Here is a 16,743-nt window from a genome sequence, read left to right on the forward strand (position 1 = left end):
GCACTCACTTGACATGCTATACCAACCTAGAACCATTTAATCAGCTAAATTTTAGTGATATGAATTTAATCTCATCTAAAGGAGTCCAGTAAACTAGGTTTCCTTTTTCTACTGCTTTTTAGTGGTGTGCTACAAAGTGGCCAAAAAAATTCACAAGAGTTGATAAAGTATTTTAGTGTCACAACTCAGCAACCCCTTTGGCCTATTCATTTCAAGTTTGCGAGTTTAACCAATTTAAGTAGATCTGGGATTGTCTACTGGGAGTAGGGGGCGGGTGTCGCACACAAAAATCAGTCTTACAGTGAAAACTCAGTTGCAAATTTACTCATAGAAAAACTGCCATCTCTCTAATTTTGCTTTGCTTCCCTTCCCATTCCTTCCTTGGAGGAGGTTTCAAAATTTTACCACTTACTAGCCAGAGGTTATTCAAAAATGGAGCCCCAAGAATGTTCCAGGGGCAATAACCCAACAGCTCTCCTGTTGCCACTGTCCCTAACAGTTGTGGTCTCTTGTCTTTCATTAGCCTTCGGGCTAGAAGGTTTAGTCCTTTGGCTATAAGGTGTCCACTTAAGTTTTCAAGCACAGCGTGTAGGTTTGAGAATGTTTCAGGGAGAAAGAAAAATAATATGGGGGGGGGGGGGGGCGGGGGAAGAGAGAAGATCTATCCTGTTCCCATTGAAAGCAAGAGCAAAATTCCCACTGACTTCAATGGTGCAGAATCAAGACATTAATTAAATGCTGGGAGAGATAAAGGCATCTGATTTTCAAAAGTGTTAGAGTGAAGCCAGGAAACAAAGACATAGCACATTTTTTTTAAACTGTTTTAAAAAATGTAAGTTGAGTGGAAATGTTATGAACTCCCTGCTCCTTCAGACTCCCTGTGTGACCCTTGGCAATCACAGTCTCTCTGTGCCTCAATTTCCCATCGGGAAAAGGGGGATAACAGCACTTTCCTACCTCACGGGGGGGGGGGGGGTGAGGTGCCTGAATACTATTTGTTGTCACTATTACAGAACCTTAGATAGATACAGTACTATTTTATTCCTCAAACTGTAGGGGATGCCAGATAAGTTTTTCAAGCCTGAAGATTCATCCACCTGAAGCTTCATGTGTGTCTATTTGGTTTTGATCATTTATGGGTGAAGCTAACATCAGACTTAATCAGAAGCTACTTTCAACCTTAACTACATAGAAATGAGCATCTCACCATAACAAATGTTACTCCAGTTTATCTCCCAGTGTCATTTATTTTGGTTCCTTCTATTTTATTATCAGAACTTATATCTATAGCTGTGACTTAAAGTGACAAAGATAGTCTGAAGAAAAAACTTCTATTGTAATGAGTATTTAGTACACCCCCTGTAGTGTCACATTGTTACATGAGGCACTGGCCTTTTAAGGGGAGTTAGACCCAGACTCACCATCTGACCAATCAGCTACCTCCCAGCTGAGACTGATCAGGTGATTGTAAAAGTAGCCCAGCTGCAGAGAGAGCAACCAAGAAGTCTCTGGATCAAGGAGGGGGACAGCCACAGGAAGCAGGCCGGCTCCTGCAGCAGGCCATGGAGCAGGGTGATTCTCAGGACAGTGGCTGGTAGAGTGGGAACCTGCAGGGAACAGATAGGTCCCTGCAGAAGACCCCAGATCAGGGGAAGGAAACTAGGTTTATACATGAAACTTATGTTGAACTATTTTATTGTGAAAATAAAAAGCTGAAGCCCTGGCAAAAAGGGCTTGAACCAGACTTAGGGCCTGGTGTCAGGCCCTCCTGGGCTGTGGAGACAACAGCCTACACATACCTACACCTCTGATTAGGAGAACCTTAGAGTAATATATTAGCCATGTAGGGGGGAAAAAAAGACGTCCATGTCCTCCATTCTAGCAACGGCACTTTCAGGAGGATATTACACAAAAAGGGGCAAATTAAAAAACAAAAGCATCAAAGTAACTGACAGCAATTTTTAATTACAATTCGAAAGAGACATTAAATCATTTTTGACATGAAGAAAATATTTCACACGCCCATACAATGAACAACGCAAAATAATCCTGATTCAATAAAACTAGATCTTTTCAGTGCAAGTTGGAGAAGTGTGTTTTAAAAAAAAAAAATACAAAAAAACCACACACACTGAACAGTTCAGCACGATACATATTAAATATTGATGGAGAAATGTTCAAACAACAATGATTCATTTTATACTTCATGAGAAGAGCTAGCTGATAAAGGTATACAATTAGTCATTTACCATCAGTGTACGTAGACTGTAAACTCTTCAGAGGAGAGGTTGTGTCGCCTTATGTTCTAGGTGCTTTCCAAACACATTTCTGGCCACTACTACCATAATATACTATGACTGAAGAAAACAAATCAAAACCACAATCAGTAAGGTGGTCTCAACCCAGAAACTGCATTTATCAACTTATGGTTGAGGGATAAGGTGCAGGGACCATCTTTTTGTTCTGTGTGGACAGCACCTAACACAACAGGGCCCTGGTTCAGGATTAGGGCTCTTAGCAACTACCATAACACAAGAGAGAATAAAATGGAAGCAGAAGGCAGTTAAGTGGCTTTTACAACTGATTAATGCCCTAATTCAGCAAAGCATTTAATAACGTGCTCTAGTCCCAATGGTTTCAGTGGGACTTACGAATGTGCTGAGGTGCTCTGCTGAACATGGACCTAAAAGCTAAGGTAAATATGAGATATTTGACTACAGAAGCCTTTGGCTGCAAATATACTTCAGTATTGTGAAGTAATTCCTATGATACAAAAACAACAAGAAGATTCAACACACCACCGCCACATTAAGCTGTGTTTCTTACTTAGAAAGAAAGCTGCTGGGTTCCAGTGGTTCCAGCCTTTTCACTGACATTGTTTTAGAGAAAGGGCAATTGTTCATGTGCAGATTCAGCTATGTCTATACTACAGGCAGGGGTGTACCCTCATTAGCTTTAATCTAGCTAGCTCGCAAAACATAGCGAGGACATGGCAGTGTGGGCTTCAGCTCAGGCTGCACAAGCTCACCACCTCCTCTCCAACCACCCACCCCTTCCTGGGTCCATACTGGCACTGGCAGCCCATGCCACACATCCTCACTGCTCTTTTCAGCGAGCTAGCTAAATTAAAGCTAGCACAGGTATGTCTACATCTACACAAGCTGCAAATGACATCCTGGCTGCAATGTAGCTATGATCAGCGTAAGGGAATGTCTTGTTAGAAACTGGACTTTCTCCTGAGAATTTCAGTATTTTTTAAGAGGACAGGGCAACAAGTACAGCGTACAGATATGCCCAAGAAAAAACAACACATAGTGCAAATAAGTAAACATGAGTAGCTTTATGCACAAGTTGTTCAACTGAAGACAGTGCCAAGACACCATGTGTGTGTGTAAAATAACTCATGTATTTCAGTACTTGTGAGATCAGGGCCTTAGACAGTGAAGATATTGTTCCTTACCACATTATGGAATTTCAGAAGCAAACACTAGTCTGAGCCATTATACATTATAGCTTAAAGCTTAACATATGGGGGGGGAGGGAGTATTTTGCTTTTAAGGAGGGAGATGTGCATACTATTAACAACAGATCAGTGAGTATAAGACTTTTTGTTCAAGCTGAACTGAGTTTTAACTAAGTCAGCATCACAATTCTGAGCTGGCAATATTCCTAATCTCTAAGAGGTTGTACAAAAGGATGTGTGGCATGGGCTGCTAGTGCAAGTATGGACCCAGGAAAGGTGGGTAGTTGGAGAGGAGGCAGTGAGCTTGTGCAGCCTGAGCTGAAGCCCACACTGCCATGTCCTCGCTATGTTTTACGAGCTAGCTAGATTAAAGCTAGTGAGGGTACACCCGTCGGTAGCACATTAAGGGACACACTACAAGTTATTTTCTACAGAACCCATTAAATGGAGTCCTACAGCCACCATTTTTTTAAATTGCTGTGGCACCTAAACCTCTTTAGAGCACAGTTAGCAGGCATTTTTAGTACAATGCCAGTGTCTACAAAAGCCTTCTCTAAACTACCTCAACTTATGGAGCTGAAATAGCAGCAGCAATAGTCATAGGTGCTGGAACTAGAGGTGCTGCCGCACACCCTGGCTTGTAGTGGTTGCCATTATACTGTATACAGTTTTAGTTTTCTTAAATGGCTCTCAGCACCCCCACTATAAAAATTTGTTCTAGCTCCCTTGGCAACAATGGAAATTTTGACGACAAAATGTGTAGCTGTGTCTCACAGCTCACTACAACTGCTATCGCCCTTGAAGCAACTCAGCATATATTGCAGAGATGTATGTTTTACATACTCTCTTGCAGGACGGAAAGTCCAAGATGAAGCAGGAAAATTCAGACTGGATGTCACAAAGTTTGGTTGACTACAAAAACTTTCCAGTTTTCTTTTAGGGATAGCAGAGACCAGGAATTTTAGTGCTATCAGAATTTTGAAGAACAAAAATAAACATAACATTGGAACAATTTACAAGGGATGGGATGAATTCCTCATCACTTGCAGTTTTTAAAGCTTGTTTTAAGAGATCTGCTCTAGCCATTAAGTACTACTGAAAAATCTCACCCTAAAACTGTTCATTGGGAAGGTTATTACTCCCTGATTCTTTTCAGTTTCAATAACCAGTGACTTTTTTTAAAGTATAAAGGCAGCCCCTACATCCAAACTCGAAAAGCTTCACTCAGGGTGAACATGAAGAGAAAATATTTCTTTGAATCAAGATGAATGGCTAATATAAGTATTTTCTACTAGCTAGGAGTGACAGAAATGCACTAAGACTGTCCCATCAGCTTCTCCTTCACAAACACATCCTTACCAATGACTGATCAATACAATCTTGTCATTACTAACTCCCAATCACGTCAGCAACTAGCACACTAATAGCAATATGCAGAGACCTCTTCTTCATTCACTATCTACTCACAAACAGATGGAGTTTCAGAAGAGTAGTTTTCCAACGGCATCAATGCTAGAGTGATGTCCAAAATTACATGCTCCGCATATGTATCTTATCCAAAGATATATCATTACCAATGTTAATTTATTTAAAACTATTATTGTTATAGCAGCATAGCTGTGCCTGATGCTCTTCAGACATGTAAGATAGGCCCTAAGAACTCTCAATCTAAATAGACAGAGACAAGAGAGATAAGGTAGGCAAGGTAATAACTTTTATTGGCCCAACTTTTGTCAGTGAGAGACACAAGCTTTTGAGCTACACAGAGCTTCTTCTTTATTACCTTATCTACCCTGTCTCTCCAGTATCCTGGGTTCAACACGTCTACACCACCACTGCATACAACATAGAGACAAAGTAGCTAGGGAGTCATGCAACAAGATATTGCTTACCTTGTCCTATTTTCCCTTTTTTGTACATTTTTAAAATCTTTGCTGACTTATCTTTTATTTTCAGTGTGTGTGTGTGTTTGAACCAATGCCCAGCTACATGATTTTCTTTAATAAGACACTGCACTTCAAAAAGCACCTCTCACCTAAGGATCTCAAAGTATTCTATAAACATTAAAGTCCCACAAGTCCTATAGGAGGTAGGCAAAAAGCATTATCTCCATTATACAGCTGAGTAAAGTAAGGCACAGAGAAGTTGAGATTTATGCAAGATCACACAGTAAATCAGTGGGAACAGAATCCAGGAATCCTGACTCCCAATCTGATTCTCTAACCATTAGGTATATCTGCCTAAGACGCATTTGTGATCATAATGTAATTTCAAGAGAGAAATGTGATTTCACTAGGAAAAAACAAAAACAATGGAATCTTATCAGGGCACTAATCCAGATAGGTTAGCTGTTATTTTTAATATTTATGTCACAGTAGCACCCAGAAGCCACCCAATGATGATATGAGCTCCATTGTGCTGACCATGGAACAAAGAGAAGCAGTGCTTAGAGCACATACTAATGTAATTATTTGAATACTTGTTATTGTCATGCAAATACCAGGGTTTCCCCTATACAAATGACGGTGAAATCTGATACAGCCTGGACTCAAGCATTTATGTATTAGCAAAGATTGGATGAGATCCCAAAATTCATTAGGATTTCTCAAATGAATCAAGTGGAGGTAAACCCTGAGGGCATTCGAATGAGATGAAAATTGGGAAGAGCCACTTTAAAAAAAAAAAAGCCATGCACTTTTTGGCTGCACAACGAAATCTATTTTTAAAAAACTGCACAAGGATCAAGCTAAATTTTAAGACCGTGTGTGAGATGAGTGGTTTTAGAATTGATTTTGCTAAAAGAAAGCCAATATACTCAGAAAACAAAAGTTAATATGGTGGTGGATACATAGAGCAGTGGTATAATTAAACATACAGCAAAATTCCAAAGGTCTAAACTTAAACAACAAAGACAAGCAAGACAGGGTGACCAGACAGCAAGTGTGAAAAATCGGGACAAGGGGGGGGGGGGGTAATCGGAGCCTATATAAGAAAAAGACCCAAAAATCGGGACTGTCCCTATAAAATCAGGACCTCTGGTCACCCTAAAGCAAGATGACAGTGATGTTTGAATCCAAGAAATAGGTCACAGCCTCATGACCAGACAGATGGAAAGAAAGCATTGTGGTCACTGCAGCCACACACACCCCACTCAAAGGAGCCAATACAATCTTTACCACATTCTCTAGTGCTTCCCCGTGCCCCCATCCTACCAACATCACACCACAGTCTTCTCTGGATTGACCCTCAACCAGTCCACTCCTATTCCAAGACACAATCACTACCATTCAACCACACCATCTGGGGTAATCAAAAAGCAGAGACATCTGAATATATCAGCATAATGAAGCTCTATCAAGCCATCTCTCCACATTGATCCACCCAGGAGGAGAAATGACAAGCTGTAACCCACCCTACACAAGAGTCCTCAGGAAGATAAAAGTAATTACCCAAAATTACCCTCTGGGATCACTCAAAGGAACAAGGCTCTGTCTACTTGCCCACAAACCCAAGTAACAGTCGTCACCATCTCACAATCAATGGTCAGTCCACTAATATCAGCACGGACATCCAATCATCACTGCAGGCTCAGGCCTTGTCTACACTACACAGTTTTGTTGACAAAACAGTGGAGGTGTATGCACTACAATGCTCCTCCTGCCGATTTAAGAAAAGTGGTGGACGAGGAAATGGAGTTGGAGGATGAGGTGGGACAGGCAACAGGGTTGTCCGGTAGCATGGCAAGCCAGGACCCCTTCTTGATTCTGGAGGGTTCAAGCCAGTCCCAGCACTCCAGCTCTGGCACGCATGATACAGGAAAGGGGAGCTCTGGTAAGTGCTCATTTTTATTTAATACTGCTTGGTTACATGAGGTAGAGCTGTCCTTTGTTTCGTTATATGCTAGAAGAGGGTTAAGGGATAGAAATGTACAAGACTAGCAGCATTTGCGTGTGCTTCCCATTCCCCTATGTAGTGGGGGCCCTGAAGAAAAGTTTGTTAACGCACACCAAAATTTCACAGGAATCCTCCAGAGGGATCTCTAGGAAAAAACTTTCCTGGAGGTACTTATCAAGGAACCTTCAACAGAGGATTGGCAAAACTGCTTTGTTTCTTCCCCCACTGTAGGAAACTTTGCCGCACCTATCGGCAATCACTTGTGCAGGGACTTGTGCAGGGAGGGACAGCTCAGTAGTTTGAGCATTGGCCTACTAAACCAGGGTTGTGAGCTCAATCCTTGAGGGGGCCACTTAGGGATCTGGGGCAAAAAATCAGTACTTGGTCCTGCTAGTGAAGGCAGGGGGCTGGACTCGATGACCTTTCGAGGTCCGTTCTAGGAGACTGGTATATCTCCAATTAGTAGTAGTAGTTGCTTGCAGTGATCCCCTTAAAAAACCACTTAGACTCTTTGCCCCATCTTGGACCTTCACCACCCCCCTGGGCCGAACTCACCATGTTTAGGGCACTTGCTGAGCTGCGTGCTTGCCGAGTGAGAAAGAGGTGTATTTAACTATTATGATCCAATGCTGTGGATGCACTCACAACACTGCCTCCGTTTGTTGTTTCTTGTGTTTCTGCAGATGTGCCCTTGAGAGGAATCCCTTACACACTGGCAGAGCATCTCCATCAGATAAGGAGACGAGTAAGGAGGACATGTTTACAGAGGTGCTTCAATTGTCTGATGCCCCAGATCATAATCATAGGGCATGGAGAGAGACAATTAATGAAAAATTGAAAGTAGGTAGCCTAGGGAAGAAGCAGGGCCAGGTGCATGTTATAGTGGGCCAGGAGCAAAAGCTAAAACTGATGGAGGGCCAAACAGAGATGCTGAAGTCCCTGATTGTGCTGCAGTCAGAACATGTGTGTGCTCGCCTCCTCTTGCAGCCTATACAGAATTGCGTGCCATACCCTCCCCAAACTCCTTACACACATTCCTTGCATGTTTCTGACCCATCGCAGTACCCCTTTCACTCCACCCCTTCGGACAGGTTCCCCAAGGACAGCTGGACTTGTACACAGCTATGAGAGCCTACATTAAGAGGTGCTCTTAAATGTCATGTCCCTTGCAAGAAATCAAATGCTGCATATTGGTTATTGCTGTTTAATAAAAACGTACTCAGAAAGAAAAATAAAGATTCATTTTCTTTCTACACATAGTATTTGTTGCTGGAATTCATACACAGTGGCAATTGGCCCATTTGCACATTATAAATCACACTCAGGAAGCAATCAACACCAGGGTCATTCCGGGCAGCAAGCAAACAGAGCCTGGCTGAATGTATTAAACAGACACATTACTGGGGCTCACTGTCAAAATGCTACTTCAAAGCCTCCCTGATTCAAATAGCCCCTCTAATAGCCCTGGTATCTGGCTGCTCAAAATCAGCCATCAGCCTCAGTGCTCCACCCCTGGGGAAACTTTTCCCCCTTAGCTTCACAAATATTATGCAGAGTACACCAGGCTGCTATGACCATGGAACCAGTTTCCTCGTAAAGGTCTAACCTGCCATAAAGGCAGCACCAGCAAAGTTTTTAATCTGCCAAACACACAAGCAGTGGTCATTCTGCACCTGCTCAGCCTGTTGTTGAAGCGCTCCTTGCTGCTGTCAAGGCTTCTGGTTACTCCTGGGGGAATTCTACCCGACTGTGCAATGCAGATTTTGTGCAGAAAATGTTCTGCACAGAATTTCCTTCTCCCCTCCCACCACAGAAATGGGCTGCAGTGCTGCTGGCTGCCACTAGGGGCCGCTGGACCCAGAAATGCAAATAGAAGACATTGCCAGGAAGGGTCGAAGCTGGAGGGTCCAAGAAGCTGCACTTCCCGGCACACCCTAAAGGAAGGAGGTGGCACACAGGAAACTCCACACAAGCCCAGGACCCAGCTTCAGGCTATTCTCCCTCTGGATCCCTGAGCTCTGGAAGGGAGAGGGTACCCCACAGCTGGGCTCTTAGGATAAGGGCATGGGCGCCAACTTATATGGGCTCGTGGAGCTAAAGCCCCAGGAATATTCAAAATCAGGGGCTCTGCTCAGACAACTGCAACTGCCCCCCATGGGACCCCCCCCCTATCTAAGCCTTCCTTCTCTCTGTCTCAAACCCCCCCCCCTGACCCCACCCAACTTCCCCCAGACACCACCCCTTACCTGTCCCATCCAACCCCTGCCTTTGTCCCTGACTGGGCCCCCTGAACCCCTACCCTTCTCCAACCTTGTAATCTTGTGGCTATGGATAAGGGAGTATGGGTGTCTGGGCTGGGGGGTCCCCACAGCTGGGCTTTGGGGAGGTAGGGGTGTGGGTGTCTGGGCTGGGGGGGCACGCTATGGCTGGGCTCAGGGAGAGAGGGGGCAGAGAAACAGAAACTGAGTTGTCATAGGGGTTTCTTTAACTCTCTACTCCTGGGGAAATTTTTTTTGGTCTGTGATTTCATAGTGTTATTCTGACAAATAAAATATGCAGATTTTAAAATATTGTGCACTGAATTTCTTATTTTTTGGAGCAGGAGTATCTGGTGGTGTAAGGCTTCATGAGCCATGCGAGTAAGGGTCTCCCAGGATCACTATGGGCATTTCAACATCCCCCATTGGAATCTTCTGGTCTGTAAAGAAAGTTCCTGCTTGCAGCTTTCTATACAGGCCAGTATTCCTGAAGATGCGTGTGTCATGCACCTTCCCTGACCATTGATATCAGTGAAACGACTCTGGTGATCCACATGTGCCTGCAATACCATAAAGAAGTAGCCCTTTCTATTGATGTACTCAGTCACAAGATGGTCTGCGGCCAAAATTGGGATATACATGCCATCTATCACCCCACTGCAGTTAGGGAATCCCATAGCTGCAAAGCCATCCACTTTCATGCACTGTTCCTAGAGTCACAGTTCTTCTTAGCAGGATGCGATTAATGGCCCTGTACACTTGAGTCAACACAACCCCCACAGTGGACTTCCCAACTCAAAACTGATTAGCAACTGACCAGTAACAGTTTGGAGTTGCCAGCTTCCACACGACGATTGCCACATGCTTCTCCACCAAGAGAGTAGCTCCCATTTTGATGTCCTTGCACCACAGGGCAGGGGCAAGCTCCACACACAGCTCCAGAGGGTGGTTTTGCGCATTCAAAAGTTCTGCAGCCACTGCCTGTCATCCCAGACGTGCATAACACTGTTTGTTTCCCAAGCCCAATAGCAATGGTCCACAGTGTGCAGCTGTTCTCTGAATGCCAAAAGTAACCTGGTGTTGTTTCTTTTCATGGCACATAGCAGGGCAGGCACCAGGAATTCCAATTCAGATTCACAGCTCATGAAATACTGCATGATCAGGTGCACTGTGTTCATAACACTTATCACAAGACTGGTGATCAGTAGGATCCATGTTTTCAGGCAGAGATGGCAGGCACACAGTTTACAGGCGTCGTTGAAAAACAGCACAAAATGCAGTTGGAAGCCCATGGAATGATGGGACAGAAAAAATGCAGCATGGAATGGAGAGCCCGCATCCATGATGCACTGCGATCCACTCCTCATTACCACCACTCCTAGCTGCAGAACGTGACAAGTTGCACAGTGGGATAGCTACCCACAGTGCACTACTCGCTCAGTCTCAATGCTAGAGCACCAAGTGTGGATGAGCTCCACCGACACAAGGAGCATTGTGTGAACATGCATAAGTGCTGTAATTATAGTGGTTTATGATCGTCGGCATAACTTGCGTCAACTTAACCCTGTAGCGTAGACACAGGCTTAGTGTTATAACAAGGACTAAAGTCGGCATAACAAGGGACAAGCTGATCTGAACTTTCTAGGTACTCACTGTCTCACTGTATCCTTCTCCATAATCTCAACCAAAAATGGAAGACAAGAAATAAGTCTACAGCGGCTCAGACTATCAAGCAATGGTTTCACATGCAAAGTTTGTATGTATGTTTCCTTAAAAGAGTATGCATTCTGCTCTCCTTAAAAGGGCCTGGCAACCATTTCCACCAGTAGAGGTCTTTTTTCTTTCCTACTATCTTTTGAAGGACACAGAGCACAGATTGTGGAACAAAAAGTTCCCCCAGTACCTCCAGAACTTCACTGAGCAACACCAGCATAAATTCAAACAGAGAATATCCTGCCCTGTTCCAACAGCAGTGGACATCTCAGTCTGAATCACAGCTACTTTCAGCATAAAACAGGTCAAAGTTTCCTCCCAATCAGTCTCTGGAAGAAGAGCCTGGACTAAGCAGGCTATACAACCCATGGAATAAATCTACTTGCCTCCACTTGCACAACTCTAGCACTTCATCTTAAGCAATTTTTAGGTCACCATCAGTTGTCTTCAGCCCAGGACTCCCACCAGTGTCATTCCAGCCATCTGCTCTCTTTATAAATAACCATCACAAAAACCACCAACGCAGTTGGTAGTGAAAACAAAATTGTTCTTATAAGACTTTTCAGATAATCCCTCTTCCCCCTCACAACAACATTATCCTCACTCAGTGCTCTCACATTTCGTTTATTCAGAGTAACAGGTATTTCCACACAAAAAACCCTGTATTAATAAAAAGATGTTCTTTAAGTCGCAGACCTCTGGAGGTAAATATAGTGGAGCCTTCTAGTGCAACAGATAAACTAGCAGTAACAGTGAACCCAGACTATAATTTCTACCAGGGGTACTGACCCCTTTCCCAATTGAGATCCTTGGGGGCAGGCTCTCTGAACCAAAGCTTCCATGCTCCTCTGCTGAATGATGTGGTTTGGTCTTAGAGTTTTATGGACTAGATATGTTCTGCACAGATACTTACTTGTTAAAAAAAGATAAACATCTCTTCAGATCACTGGCAGTATGTGATGGGCACACCAATGAAGACAAAGACATCTCGAAGGCCTGAAGCTCTGAGAAACAGAGGACTGAATTACCCCATTTTAAATTTCTTATTTGCTTTTAATAGTACCATACAGAAATTTTAGTTGTTAGAGATGCAAAATAATTCTTATTCACTGTGACTGATTAGGATTCATAACAGAAATTCTGAATCTTTGGGCTCAGCCCCTTATATACTTGTCTCGTTCCTTCTTAGAAAAGTTGCTGCATGTGTTTCCAAGTGAGAATACCTGTAACTAGTGCTGGTTTAATACTATTCCATGATTACTCAGCTAATTTTTCAGTTTTTCATCACATAATTGCTCAGCTAATAATGACAATATTCATCCAATAAATGTATTCAATAAACAGGTTTTCCTAGTACTCAACCAGTTTTAACTGCTTTATCTAGTTCATTTTGTCAGATGTTGTTGGGCAAGAACCTCACAACCACATAAACCCCTTTATGCTGAGGAAGAGGGCTGGAGCAGCATTAAAAGGATCTGAAGGCCCCACATCTATCCAGAGAAGGATTCCTTGATGCAGGCACTGATGAAGACAGCTGTAAGGCTGCCTTCTGACTAGCTCCACTGAGAGAACTGCACATTCAAAAAAAAAAAAAAAATCGTGACAGACCAACCTAATTTCCTTATTTGGCAGGGTTACTGGTCAAGTGGATGGGGGGATATTATCTTATCACCAAGAAGTCCTAAATGAAGCAACTCTTAAAATGTACTTAGTGAAACAGGTGTAAGAAATATCCCAATGGAAAGTGACGGCTGGAAACAAAGCAACAATTCAAGAGCACATATGTAACAGCTCTAGCATCAAAAGGCGTTCATGGAGCAGATTTACATCAAAGGAGAAATAAAGACATAGGTGCAAGATTCCATATCCCTAGCTCTCTACAACTTTGATTCAGGGAAGATGGGAAGTGAGGGAACACAAGCAGTTAGCTGGATGCTGAACGTGCCTCTCTGCTCTAGTAAACACCCATCCCAGGTTCACTCCTTTGTCTGACAAATGAACTCAGAAGCATTCTCAAAACTCACTTGACAGTCATGCTCCTCTGCAACTGAATTGGCAGCCTGGCTGGCTAGCTTGCGCCATTGTTACTTTTGGTACTTTGATGGGGCCCATCCTTAACCCGCTCCCCATACCTCAGCACCAAGATCAGATCACTTCTGCCCACTTCTCCCATGGTGCCTCCTTCCACCGTCAGGCAGTGAAGTCTGTCCCACCTAGCAAAACTCATTAGGCCAGGCTTTCCTTCCATCCTGGATGTGGAAGGGGTAATATGTAGTTTCAATCATCAAACAAATCCCTTTCAAATTAAAATCGATTTACAACTGAATATGAAGATTGATTATATTGAGCAGAAGGATAGTCTTGTGCCTACAACACAAGGATGGCAGTCAAAAGATCTGCGTTCTACTATTGGCCCTGTCCCAAACTTCCAGTATTGGTTTTGGGCAAGTCACTTAATCTCTCTCTGTCCCTCAGTTTTATCATCTGTAAAATGTTAATTGAAATCACACTAATATTTTTGTGGGTGTACATTAACACTGAATCATTAACACATACATTTTAATTTTGGATTTTTTCCTTCTCTCAACTCACTGTATATTGAAGTTCACATCAAGAACTACACGGTAGTTTAAAATATAGTAATCTTATGTGTAAGGATTTTAGAATAAACAACAATGAAGTAGGTGAGAACAATTTTCACACTGTACAAAAGGGACTAAAAAGTGTAGCATTAAAGTCTTTCTCCATGAACAAGCCAGTCACAGCAATTAGCTATCTTCCAGGTTTACAAACCAGAACACAAACATTTCAAACTTGTTTAAAAAAAAAGCTGCTATTTCACAGAAAACTGATGGATACATTTCTAATTAAGGTCTCATCTTAAATAAAAAATAAGCAACTTTATGTAGTTGCACTTCATTTGCTGTTTGTATTATTACAAGCTAAAAAAACAGGTCCAATCCTGCAACCTTTACTCATAAAAGTAATCCAGCTTACTGCAATTAATAAGGACTACTGGCATGATTAAGGGTTCCAGGATCAAACCCAGAGCTAATATCTCTGAGGTTCACCAAAATTTTACTGTTATGGGGAAAAAAAGTAGCTTTTAACGATTTTATCACAACAATTCTACCAAAATTCTTAATTTAATGAAAACTCCATTTTATTCCATTCATAAATTCCCCTTTTATACAAACTATTTCTATTTAAATTGAAAAAATGATCACTTAGATATTCAATGTTCATGCTTTATTCATATAATCATCTCCAAAGCTGTAAATATTTAAAAAATGGGTTATGGTAAAGCACTTGCTATTTTGATGCTAAACACTGAATATCATTCAGCAGATACTTTCAGTTCTAATCTTAAATTTCACAACCTGTCTCTGAAGGCTGGCATTTAAAATCACGCTCTCTAGTTTACAGCTCTGATACACACAAACCCCAGTTGTACACAACACTTATTAAAACTTCTAATTTGAAAACATTGTGTGGGGTGGCTCATGAATGGGTATTTCTTGGGCAAGCATACTTCACCCTGACAGAATGGACTTGCCTACAAGATTAAAAATGTAACTGTAGTCATATAAAGTACAAATTTAAGAAAACAGTTCTCTCTTCTAGAGGCCTTGTTGTCAAATATTAAGTGCTGAACAGGCAAATAATTCCTGCACTTTTCAGGACATCATGCTCAAATTTGTACCCTGGAAATGGGCTTTTAACCCATACCAGAAAAGAGAAAGAGAAGGCATTACAGTTGCTAGCAATTCCCCCCATCCTCTGTAAATATCCAAACCCCAGAGTAAAAGAAGGTCAGGGACAAAAACCTAGTGTTACAGATACTGCATGGAAGACTCGAGCTGACACAGGATCACATTACTACAGCTTCCCACACACACCAGCACAAAAGCACCCGCTTGCTTACTGTATCCCATCCTCCCCCACGGTTTCTAGGTGCAAGCTACCACCAGAAATGTCTTTTCGAAGAGATGCAAAGTGCAGGATTAGCATCATTTAAAACAAGAGAGCTGAGGGCATAGGGAGCAATACAGTTTATTAGAGAAAGAGAAATACCCAAACAGAGCTACCCAGATGTCCATTGCATCTAGAGAACTGCAGGTAGATAGAATCTGTTTCTCAGACTAATCTCCTACCACCCCCAGCTGGTATCTCCTTCCCTTAGTTTGGGTAGTAGTGGGTCCGACGGGGATCTCTCTCTCCTTTCTAGGACACTCATTTGGAGCACCAATCACACTGCTAACAAAATGTGGTGGCCGTTGCTGCTGCTGAAGCAGAAGATTTTCTGTGACCACCCAGCACCGAGCAGCCCTGGTCCCGAGCGCCCCTCATCTCCGCGGCTAGCCCATGCATTTCACACCCACCGCCAGAACAAAAGAAAAACAGATCCGGAGCCGCCTGCCTCGGCGCGTGCGACAGCCTCCCCCGGCCCCCCATCCCCGCCCGGGGAGCCGGGATTTGCCGGCTGCTCCCTGAGCCACCCCTCCTCCCCAGCACAGGAGGCAAACTCGGCGGAGCGACCAACACAGAGCCCCCCCCCCGCCGCCGCCTCCTCAGCCTCCCAGCCGCGTGCGGGGGCAGGCGCGGGGGGCCCGCCAGCTGCAGCCCCGCTCCAGCCCCGGCGCGCACAGACAGCCCCGGCGCTGCTCTCCCCCGGGGGGAGCCTCCCCCCTCCAGCCCAGGCGCTGGCCACCGCCGCTGCTCTCGCTGTGCCCCGCACAGGGTCGTGCCCCACACACCCCCCCCCCGGCTTACCGCTCCCGGGCGCAGCGCAGGCGGCGGCCACCCTCTGGCTGCTTCCCTCCCCCCCAGCCCGCCTCCGCCCGCAGCCCAGCGTCTGGGGCTGTCCTCCGTCTCCGTCTCTCGCTGCTACTGAGGCGGCTGCTGCTGGGCCTGGCTCCGCCTCCACGTGATGCAGCCACATGACCCAACACACTTCCCCGAGCCCCGGCGCCCTCCCCTCCGCTCGGCCTCCTGCGGTGGCGGCGGCCGGAGCTGCCCGCGCACAGGTGGGGCTGCCTGCGCGTCAGGGCGGCGGGTGGCTGGTGTTGCCGGGCTCACTTCGGGAAATGGCTGCACACTGCCTGGCGTTTGGCTGGGACAGGAGCGCGCCATGAAGGACAAGGGACAAACTTGGACGTGAGGGCAGCCGGGTATTGCTAAGCCCAAGTATTGCAAAATCACCGGTCTGTCTACTCCCCCCAGCCCCCAAATATATATATATTGGTCTAAAACTCCTGAGATTTAAAAATAATGTGGGGGTCTTTTGTGTGCAGTGTTGGTGCATTGAGGGTTCCCATCTTCAAGCCATGCGGCCTTCAGAGCTAGAAACTTACTTGTAAAATAAAGTGAGGGTTCAGATTCTCAGGTGATAACCTGAGCCCATGTGGGGCTTTA

General features: G+C 44.2%; 1 protein-coding gene across 3 annotated transcripts in view; it reads right to left on the reverse strand.

Annotated features, from left to right (window-relative positions):
* The window catches only part of TULP4 (TUB like protein 4), a 269,619-nt gene extending 253,300 nt beyond the window's left edge, over positions 1-16,319 (reverse strand). Inside the window, exons 1-2 of one of the 3 annotated variants that reach the window (XM_039529683.1) lie at positions 16,102-16,319; positions 12,242-12,332 (exon numbers count right to left, since the gene is read on the reverse strand). The gene's annotated coding sequence lies outside the window, so the exon portion shown is untranslated. Of the gene's footprint in view, positions 1-12,241; positions 12,333-13,460; positions 13,549-16,101 lie in introns of those variants that run through there. The other 2 variants (XM_039529684.1, XM_039529682.1) reach the window with 2 other exon arrangements.
* Between the last annotated feature and the right edge of the window lie 424 nt (positions 16,320-16,743).

Source organism: Mauremys reevesii, linkage group 3 (assembly GCF_016161935.1).
Source record: "Mauremys reevesii isolate NIE-2019 linkage group 3, ASM1616193v1, whole genome shotgun sequence".
NCBI lineage: Eukaryota > Metazoa > Chordata > Testudines > Geoemydidae > Mauremys > Mauremys reevesii.